The sequence below is a fragment of the Apaloderma vittatum genome, unplaced genomic scaffold (genome assembly GCF_000703405.1).
Source record: "Apaloderma vittatum isolate BGI_N311 unplaced genomic scaffold, ASM70340v1 scaffold22102, whole genome shotgun sequence".
Classification (NCBI taxonomy): domain Eukaryota; kingdom Metazoa; phylum Chordata; class Aves; order Trogoniformes; family Trogonidae; genus Apaloderma; species Apaloderma vittatum.
The window spans coordinates 1-9805 of NW_009702228.1; the positions used below are offsets into that span (position 1 = coordinate 1).

The window sequence follows — 9805 nt, forward strand, 5'->3', positions numbered from 1 at the left end:
CACAGAGACACTGAAGGGGGGGGGGCGGGAAATAAAATAAAAAAATCGCGTCGTCATTCCTGCAGGTGCGGGCACTTCCTCTTCTCTGCTTTCCCTGGGTGCCGAGTGTGCCGGCCTGGGTCGGGGTCCCGGGCGGTGGCCGAGCTGGGCGCTGTGCGGGGCTGTGGGGAGCTGAGGCCTGGCCAGCACTGGAACCGGGCATCCTCCGTCTGATGGCTTTTTTCTCTTAATTCCCGCCCCGCAAGCCCTGCCAAGCTTCTCTGCCTACCTTACGTAGCACCCTGTCTCTCTCGGTTACACTAGTCCTGCTCCCGAATGCCGTTTGGCGCCCGTGCAAACAAACTGTGCCGGCTTGGCTTGAGGCCTCAGGATGCTGGTCCTTGGGTCGAACGTGCTTTGCTTTGCTCCGCGTTTTGGGAGGAGCGTCGCTTCTTGCATGTTAAAACTGCTTGAGATGTTAAACCTACTTCTGATAAAAGGTGAGGGCTGTGTGCATTAAATCACACAAATATTTGAGACTTGGTATTGCAAAACCAGCAACTGTTTCCCAATTTATCTTTTATTTTTTGCTTATTGCACCAACTGAATGGTAAACTTTTCCTCAGCCACCTTTGAGTTGATAGCACCGTTTTCTCAGACTGCAGTGACAGCATTCCTTCTCAGGAAAGGTCACACACAAGTACCAGTTTTGCTAAATGTACTGGTTATGTTTTCTCTATAAAGTTCTATTACAAGTTTGAGATGCAGAAATTACGTTTATCTTTAGACGCCTTGGGAGATTAGATGTCAAGTGGATATTTGGAGCTCTGCTAAATCAGGGAGGATGAAGTTTAAAATTTAATTTTAAGGCTAGATAGGAGACAGTTCAGTGTTGCAGTGCTGTAGAAATATCTGTATTTGAAATTTTGGACTCAGGCTGTCCTGAGAGAGGTAAAATGCAGTAGAAAATGGTCATTAGTTCACAGGCTATGAAAGATGTAGGCAGAGAAAGGAAAACTCATTTGTATTGTCTAAAGAAAGAAACTTACAAGAAACGTTCTGCAGCTTTAAGAGATGAAGGCCCTCAAGTTTGGTTTGTTTGGTTTTTTTTTTCCTTTTTTGGTACTAGAAGAAAGAATATATTAACACTTGTACTTTAATTTAAAAACATGAAGGTATTTGTAAATATCTGATGTTTGGGTAGATGACTTCTCAAAGCACACTTACAGATTCTCGTCATAAGGCTAGAGATACTGCCTTTGTCTAGATATCTTGTATTCAACATACAGGTTAGTCACTGGAGTGAAAAAAAAAATATAATTTGAGAACAAATCAAGGAATTCTATCCAACTAAAAATATTTTTTTTGTAATTGACTTATCAGTGTCTTCCAGACACTGGAAGTGTCCACAAGAATTAGACAAGTAGAATCTCATCCCTGCCGTAGAAACTTCTGTTTCCAAGTAAGAAAATAAATCTAATGTTCTAGAGTTCATCCGAAGGCCTGTGAGCAACTCGAATGAAAGATGGAGTACAAGAAGTGAGCTGCTTGTTTTACCTGTGGTATCTTCTGAACTGTCAGGTAGAGTCACGTAGGCCACCCCTGCCTTTCTTTTTTGTGCCACAGAGTTGAGCTCAGTTGCATAAAACGTAACCAGTGCCTGGTATATTTATCCGCAGAGACAATTTGGTGAGGCAGTTTGTTTATGCATGCAAACACACCCCACCCCCCTGTTTAATAAACGTAGCGTAATACCCTGTATTTACACAAGCCCGATGTTCAGTTGTATGGCCCTGGATGCCTTGTTGCCTTCTGAAGTTTGACATCGTTCCAAACATCTGTGCTGAATGGATGAGTTCATGTTACCTTGGAAAACCTCCTGGGAAAAGTCAAACTGCAATAACTTCTTTACCTCTGAGGGCTTTTTTTTTTTTTTTTTTTTTTAATGATTTGGGGCTTATCCAAAAATCCCTCCTGATTCCTAAGGAGTAGTGCTTAGCAATGATGCGGAGGGTGACTGGGGATTGTCATGTGCAGGTTAATACTATGGGTAGTTGTAGGAGTTAATTTACTGATTTTCAGCAAACCTGTGTAGTTTAGCTATGTTCCACGTGCTTTGCAAAAGAGAGGAAAACAACTGACTAAAATACCCCAGTGGTGGTAAGGGCAGCCTTCAGAGCACTGACTTTGTCTATTTATCACCATTTGACCCCCCTCAGCCACGAGGGAAGGAGCTCAGCCCTAGAGTGAAGTACAACATCCTTTTTAGTAAGCGAATAAGGATTCTTCGTGTCAGGTTAGTTGTTAAATCTGAGGCGAGGCAATGCCGTTAAAACGAGTTGCTTCTCTGGTGAACATAGTCCTGTGCGTTTGTCTCTGGCATATGGATTGTAACTCTGATTCAGTCATGATTTCTGTAGCTAGAAAACACTCAGTATATTTCAAGTGCCATTATTCCCTGTTGGGCAAACAGAATGTGTGGTTATGTAAAGGAATTTCTCATAAAATTTTAAAAGAGGCATTAAAAAAAGAAGTTAGTAAGAAAATGCTGTGAACAGTCATGTTAAAACCCAGTTGCATGTAGTTAATCTTGTGATAGTGACTTCCCACTGTTGATTGTAGGTGACAAAGTAAATAGACTTTGCATCATCTGGCATTTGGGACTTTGCATTCAAGCTTCTTTGCTTTAATCTGCTGAGAATGATTTATAATTAAGTTATTGCTCTCATTTAATAGTTAGATCTATGTTGCACCAGATTACTTACTTTACAATGTCACAGAGGTACATGTAAAGCTTGTAGATTAGATTCTTGCCGAAGTCTTTGGGAGAGGTTTGAGTTCAGCACTGCCAAGTGTTGATGAGCTACTCTTTTTCAGTTTATTTTAATCCTCTGCGGTTAGTGTATAAAGTTTAAAAACTTACTGATTCATGGAAAGCTAGAAGGCAAAAATATCACAGGTGAACTTCAGGTTAATTCTAAAATAAGTAGGCACTTGCGATGGGAAAATGCATAGCATTCTGTCCTGTAGAGGCCCTTCTTCTGTACACTTTTCATCCTCATCTGAGAGCAGATCCAAAAAAGGAGTTGTCTTTGCAGCAGTGAACTTCCAGTACTTGCCCTGACTGAAATTCAGAACCGTCTGTTAGGTACATGGGCTGCTTGCGAAGTTCGTGGAGGTAAGGAGGGCTTCAGAAGAGGAGCAGCCTGCAAACAGAGCACTTCATGTGCAGCTAGTCATTGAGGATACTCCAGAACCAGGAACGGATCTTGCATGTTTAATGTAAAACACAGAAACAGCTGTGAACTTGAGTGTTGGCCTGCTTCTGAAGTGAGCGTGCTGGCTGCTTTGCTTCTGGACCCAGGGATCCTGGATTACTCACTGCTGTTGTGCGTGGCTTCGGCATTCAAAGGTAATGCGAGTCAGAGGATCATAGGAAGCCTGTTAAGTGTGGCTGGTGTTTCTTTTCTCATGCTGTACAGTGCTTCATTCATTTTGTCGTCTCTGGGGTAGCACAGATTTTAAACTGTATACACAGACACACACAGACACACACAGACACACACAGACACACACACGCTGCGGATATGTTTTCTCTAGGTTATAAATGTGTATTTAACCCCTGCAGCATGATAGCACAAGGTGTTGTCTTGCACTGGTTTTGAAGACTGTAGGCATTTCTTTAAGGATTATGTGGAATTATTCAGTGTGTTCTACTTCAGCAGCAGCAATGTGGGTGTTACCAGCCAGCCATGGTTGGCACAGTTGTAGGCATCTAGCCTTCCAAACTGTTTTTTTTTGTTTTGTTTGTTTTCCCCCTGTGCCTAGCAGTAGCAGGTTTATCGGACAGTGCTTCCAGCTTTTTTAATTTCTGCTGTGTATTTTTCAACTCCTGTGTGAAGTTAAGCTGTTTACACTTTTACTAAATTTCTTCAGCATCTCTTTATGCATAATTTATTTTTACAGATGCATTTAAGCCCATCGCTTTGTTAGGGAAAGGTCTCCTCCCTCTCTGCACGCTGGAGTTGAGAGGTTTTGGCATTGTACGAGGTTCCAGATCATCTTAGCTTCCTCTCTCTGGAAAGCTTTGCTTGCCTTTTTTTTTTTTTTTTTCCCCCTCCGCTTCCCAGTTTGACTTGTTACACTGGTTTATTCTCCTTCCATTTGTTTTTGTTTCCTGTTTCTACTTTCCCATGCAGTATTTTGTTAACAAAACTCTTGGCTTAGTGTTGAGTAGATTGTGTTCTCCCTATGCTAGCTTTTGCCTTCCTGTCACAGCTATTTTGAGTTTAAGTACTTGTTAACACCCTTACCTAAGGATGAAGTAAAACGCAATGGAGCGAGCTGATGTACTAACGTGCTGTTGCCAGGCAGGAGATGTTCTGTTTCTTCTGCAATCCCCTTCCTACATCTCCCATCTCTGAACTTGCCCTGCTCGCTTTTTCTCTGGCACTCAGCAGATTGGCTTCCACACTGATCCAGCTCACTGCTCGCAGAACAAACCCAGCTGCATGAGGGAGTTAAATCAGCTCAGCAGGAGGTCCACAGAGTTCAAGGTGGCTACACAGGATCATGTGGTAGAGAACGGGTGAAAAAGCAAGACCTTTGGTGTCACTGAGCTGTTAGATTGGCTTGTATAACTTCATAGTTGACAATATATAGTGGTTAGATACAATACATGGTTATCAGGGATAGTTACAATATTTCTACCCTGCAAAACTGCTCAGCATGCCATGACTGTGATCCATCTGTGTCCTTTATAACTAGCTATTTGGTATGAAGAAGTGAGTTATCAAATTTCTTTCCAGGTGAATAGAAGTTAAATGAAAACGTAGAAATCCGCTGCCCAAGCACTTTTAGGTCCTGTTTCTTCGGTTGGCGTGAAATGACAATCAGACAGTTCGAAAAAGGCAAGTCAGGGCATGTACAGCCCTTTGGGAGCAAGATAAGCCATCTACCTGAGCGACATAGTTGAAATGGAGAGGGAGAAGTAAACAAAATTTAACTTCTGAAATTGTGCAAATGAATGAAGGGGAAGGGAAGTGGACTTGTGAGCCAGGAGAGCCTGCAATTTTGTCTTTTAGTTAGACAGCACTGACAGGGAGCGAACGCTTAGTAGTTGGGGAAGGACAGTCACTGGCATGTGTGGTTTTCAGGCTTGGAGTGAAAATATGCCTGATAAAGCAGGAGTGGTTGAGAAAATTTCATATGAACTTGATGTACTTCCTTACTTTATTGTAAGTAGATTTTATTTGTGTGTGGTTACTTCTGCTCTTGCTAAAACCCATTCTTAGCCCAGTTTAACTATGTATGTATTTTGGCTGCTTTGTCTGGACTGCCCAAGAGTAGGGAATTTGGACATGTTTGTTCAAAAATTCTGTATTGGTTTTTTCCTTGTAGATAGACAATAGCTGCTTGTATATTAGCAGGTGCTGACAATTTCTGTTGTCCATATTCAAGACTGTTCCTACAGAGAGGAGGAGTATCCCGGTATCCTGGAGGGAGTACTGATCTGGTAGTTTATGGAAAAATTAAAGGCTTTTAGAAATTGTTTCTAAAATTAAGGCTAATCCTACTTCTATATATGAATCTATATTCATTTACTTTTAGTGCTTTGAAAGGTGCAAATGCAGCTTTTCTCTGCCTCTGCAGAGAATTTTACAAATGAGTATGTATTTTTTACATTTTAGACGACTTTTTTTCTTGACAGTATGAAGTAAATACTTCATTTTTACCACTGTCAGCTAATAGTAAATATTGTGTGTGTACATACAAGTATATAAACATAAACTATAAATATGCCAGCACGCATGTGTGTGTGTATGTATATAGTGCATATTTATATATCATTATGCACATATATAACATGTATATATATATGTATGTATACTAATCAAAATAAATGACGTTTTACTGCACTAATTATTAATTTTTTTGTTCCAGTCTTAAGTTTGTTTTATCCCTTGCCAGTTAACATCTTCATTGTCTCGGCAGAGTTCAAGTAAGTGTCAACTTAAATACATTTTGCTTTATCAATACATACATCTAATTTAGCTACACATGGAGTCAGAAAAATGGGATAATTATTTGGCGTGTACCAAATATTTGTTCACTGAATGCATGAATACTTAAATAGTCAGCAGCATTGCAGTATGCTATAAATCAGATAAGTCACTGTAATACTTGGAGAATGTTACCTTGTGGATTGTGTATTTCTTGTAATTTGTGATTAACAGCAGACTGATCAAAAGTTGAGTATTTTTGAGAAATAGACAGTGTGGGCTGGGCAGGAGCATGACCAGCCACACATCATGATGGTTAATGTAAAGGCATTGATTTGCTATTATTTTTCAAGTTCTTCAGCATTATTTCGTCAAGCTATTTTTAAACTGAGTGTGTAACTTCATGAATGACTGGCATAGCAATGTGCTTGCATCTAACCAGACTTCCTTTTAATGGTCTTAGTCAGGAATTTCTGAAAGGACACTGTATGTGCCGTGCTGTCAGTGCTATTATTTGAAAATTTCTTTTTTTCCCGTTAGAATCCCTTGCCATTTGTGTTAAATATAACCATATGAAATACTGTGTTTGGAATGCTGATGGTATAGAGGTGAATGAGTAACTTCTTAAAATGGATTTTAGCTCTTAAACTACAGCCCAGTTACATTCTGGTGTGGGAGGGAAACTGCAGCAAAACCAGTCTGAACTGGGAGAGCAGACTTAAGTAAACTGCTAGGGGTGTTGGTTTTCTTGTGCTTTTTGGAGATACTCAGATACAGGAAGTGAGTAAAAGGCTTTGAACATGTACCATATGTGGGCTGTTGTTTTCTGAGTGTCTTCTGGTGTTTAGGAATATGCTAAAAATAGTATCTATGCAACCGAAGTGACTTTCACTTTGCAAGTAAAAAGTTTTTCTATTACGACATCAAAATGCATGTGTTTCTCCTGTTAAATGGTTTATGCAGAGCAACAGGAAAAAAATACGGTTTGATGTTTAAGAATTACAGTAAATTTAGATTCCAGGTTGGTTTATTTTGTGGACATGACTTTTTGACTTCACTTCTTTGGAAAACTCATAGCTGTGCTGTCATTTAATGTCATGTGAACAATAAAGTTGGGATGCTCGGTTTACAGCTGCTGATGTTTTCACTTTTCGTCTAGGATCTTCCCTGGGTGTGTCCTGAACCTCTGCTTTTAAAATCAGTTTAAAAATTATTTTTTTGGAGCACATTTGTTTTAGCTTTCAACCTGGGTGACTATTTGAATGTGCTACCTAGGTTTAAATTGTGCTTTTGGGTAGCTGAGAGTCAGCATGTGATGCAAGCAAAAAGTAATATTCCTTTAGCTTGTATGCTTATATGGAAACTAGTATTAATACATGTTTGGCTTTCTTTTCTCACCTGAAGATGATCCTTTTCTTCAAATTTACGTAGTAAAGATCTAAAATTAGTCATTTTAAATCCATGTTAGGTAGTGAAGAATGTAACTTGACAACAAAAAGTAAGGAGTATGTAGGGTGTTAAATGGATAGTTGTTTCTAGAGGGCCTCAGCTCTAACCTAACTGAAGTAATGGTTATAGTAAAAGCTAAAAATACCCGCCTTAATTGACGGTATAATCCAGAAGTAAACATAGTACATTCCATCGTTTGTGAACAGCAGCTAAAGTGACTGTGTGCCTGCTCAGCACTTTGTGAACAGCGTAACTTCATGTTTCTCTGTGTTAGCAATTATGTGGAGTAGGTGCAACTATATTCTGTAGAAAAAAAGACTTGAGATTTTCAGGTTCTCAGCAGAATTGCAACACTGAATATTTTTTTAAGTATATACTTCTTGTTTTAAGGCATAGCTGTTTCTTCTTTGTTAATTTTGCATCTTAAGTGGGGGCATTCAGTAATCAACATCAAAGTGTACAGTAGCTATTGGAAACCATGTGTCTTTGAGACTATTAATGATGTTTTCTATAGGAAAGCATTTTATTTTTTTTGTTGTAGAGCTGCTATCTGTAGTAGTATTATTGCGTGAATACTGTGGAATATATTTCAGTGTGAATGCTTTATGGACTTTGAGCTATGAAACTAGTGTTTAAAAAGCATGTTTGATGTGATTAGGCAGTGCATTTAAGCTTTTTCTCCTGAAATAATTTGATCATGTTTATAAAGCAGGACTTAAAGTCACACGGCTTCAAGTTTTTCCCAGGCTTTTTTTTTTTTTTTTAGCTTTTTCCTTTTAGAAATGTCATTTTAAAATATATTCTAGTGAAAGGTCAGTGTTGAGCTATAATTCCTGTTCCAGGAGCAAGTCCTCTTTTCTACATTAACTTCCCATCCATTTCACTTAGAGTCATGGGTAGTCCCACCTCTCCTTTAGCAGGCTGGTGGAAACCACCTGGCAAGCTGAGTCCTGCCTGTGGGACGTGAGCTTCTGTTGGGCTGTAGGAATGTGCCCTTGCCCTTTGGGCTGCTTTTATCTTTGTGTGATCATCAGATGTTGGAGCAGGTATCTGAGAGTGTTCACAGGTGGCTGCTAAGGAAGTGAGTAAGGACAGTGAAGCCTGTGTATGAAGGAAGGAAAAAGGTGTTATTCCCAGTTTGATAGTCTAACTTACTGGTGAGGATGTGACTTCCTTTTACTGTCTTGTGGACTCGGTGTGTGGAGTAAATAGTGGAGTAAATAGAGCAGTTGCCAGGCAATTGCAATTTCAAGTGAAAAATGCATGGTGTTGCCTGTGTCCCCAGGTACTTCATCCTGCATCCTTTATGTGTAGGTGCCACCAACTGTTTTGGTCAACTGAAAAAGACAAATATTTAAAATATTAGTAGATAACCCAAAGTCTTTTCACACCTACAAAGTGTTACCAACCGTAATTAGAGTACAGGATTTAGTGTATACTTGTGATCCTGTGATCGTGGTTGTGTACAGGTTGGTCTAATGGCAAATGATTTTCATTTTCAAAATGATCAAAGTTATCTTTGCAAAATAAACAATTTGGAGAGTCTTTTACTGTTCCTATCTTTACCAATGATGTGATGAAGGTAAAGGAGTCCTTTCCTCCTGCATGATCAGTGTGAGAGTGCTTAAAAACATCAGTTGCCTTTGGCACTTTGGAAGTTTTGGGTGGTGGTGGTGATATACCTGGCTCACCTCTCACTTCATCTGTTGTTTTCCATGAACCAACATAGACCATAGGGACAAATTTGCAGAGGAAGGTTGTTGTATTACTTGTTTAAAGAGGTGATAGGCATGTCACATTTAGATGTATTTTGTATTTGGTTTTCAATTTTAAACCAGCGATGATTCTTTGGCAGTATTTTTCGTGTCTTTACACAGTAAATTAGAATTTGAAAACCATCTTTGAAAGAGTAATAATTATTGCCTACATTTAAGTATGCCAAATATTGTACCACTGTGTTTTGGCCTCTGGAGTTTATGGCCGAGGTGAAAGGCGTGCCTCATTGTGAAAACAGTCTTCAAGCGGCAGCATCTAATTCTTGTCTGTGTTGACAAGCACTACAAAAGATTCATTCATACTTGGCATTCTTTTGCACCCACGGCATTTCCTCTGATCAAAATGCCAAATGACTCTAAAATGTGAATCTATCATGTGGTCTTCAAAGACAAAACCAAGTTAAAAACGTGAAAACTTCCATATATGGACAGAAGATACCAATCTCTGCCTTTCCTCTGCAAAAGCAGCAATAAATCTGCAAGTTAGTGTATCTTCCATGCTTCTTGTGGTAGAACATTTGTTACCTCTTTAGTTTGCTTGCTTGTATTATAAAACCACAGAGGACAGGGTCACTGGCAGTGGTAATGACAGGACTTCTA

The 9805-nt window shown here is 39.6% G+C and overlaps 1 protein-coding gene across 1 annotated transcript in view; it reads left to right on the plus strand.

Annotated features, from left to right (window-relative positions):
• Positions 1-1830: 1830 nt before the first annotated feature.
• Positions 1831-9805, plus strand: part of NEK7 (NIMA-related kinase 7) — a gene marked incomplete at its 3' end in the record, with an annotated part of 48181 nt that continues 40206 nt past the window's right edge. Inside the window, exon 1 of the mRNA XM_009879482.1 lies at positions 1831-1967. The remainder of the gene's footprint in view (positions 1968-9805) is intronic.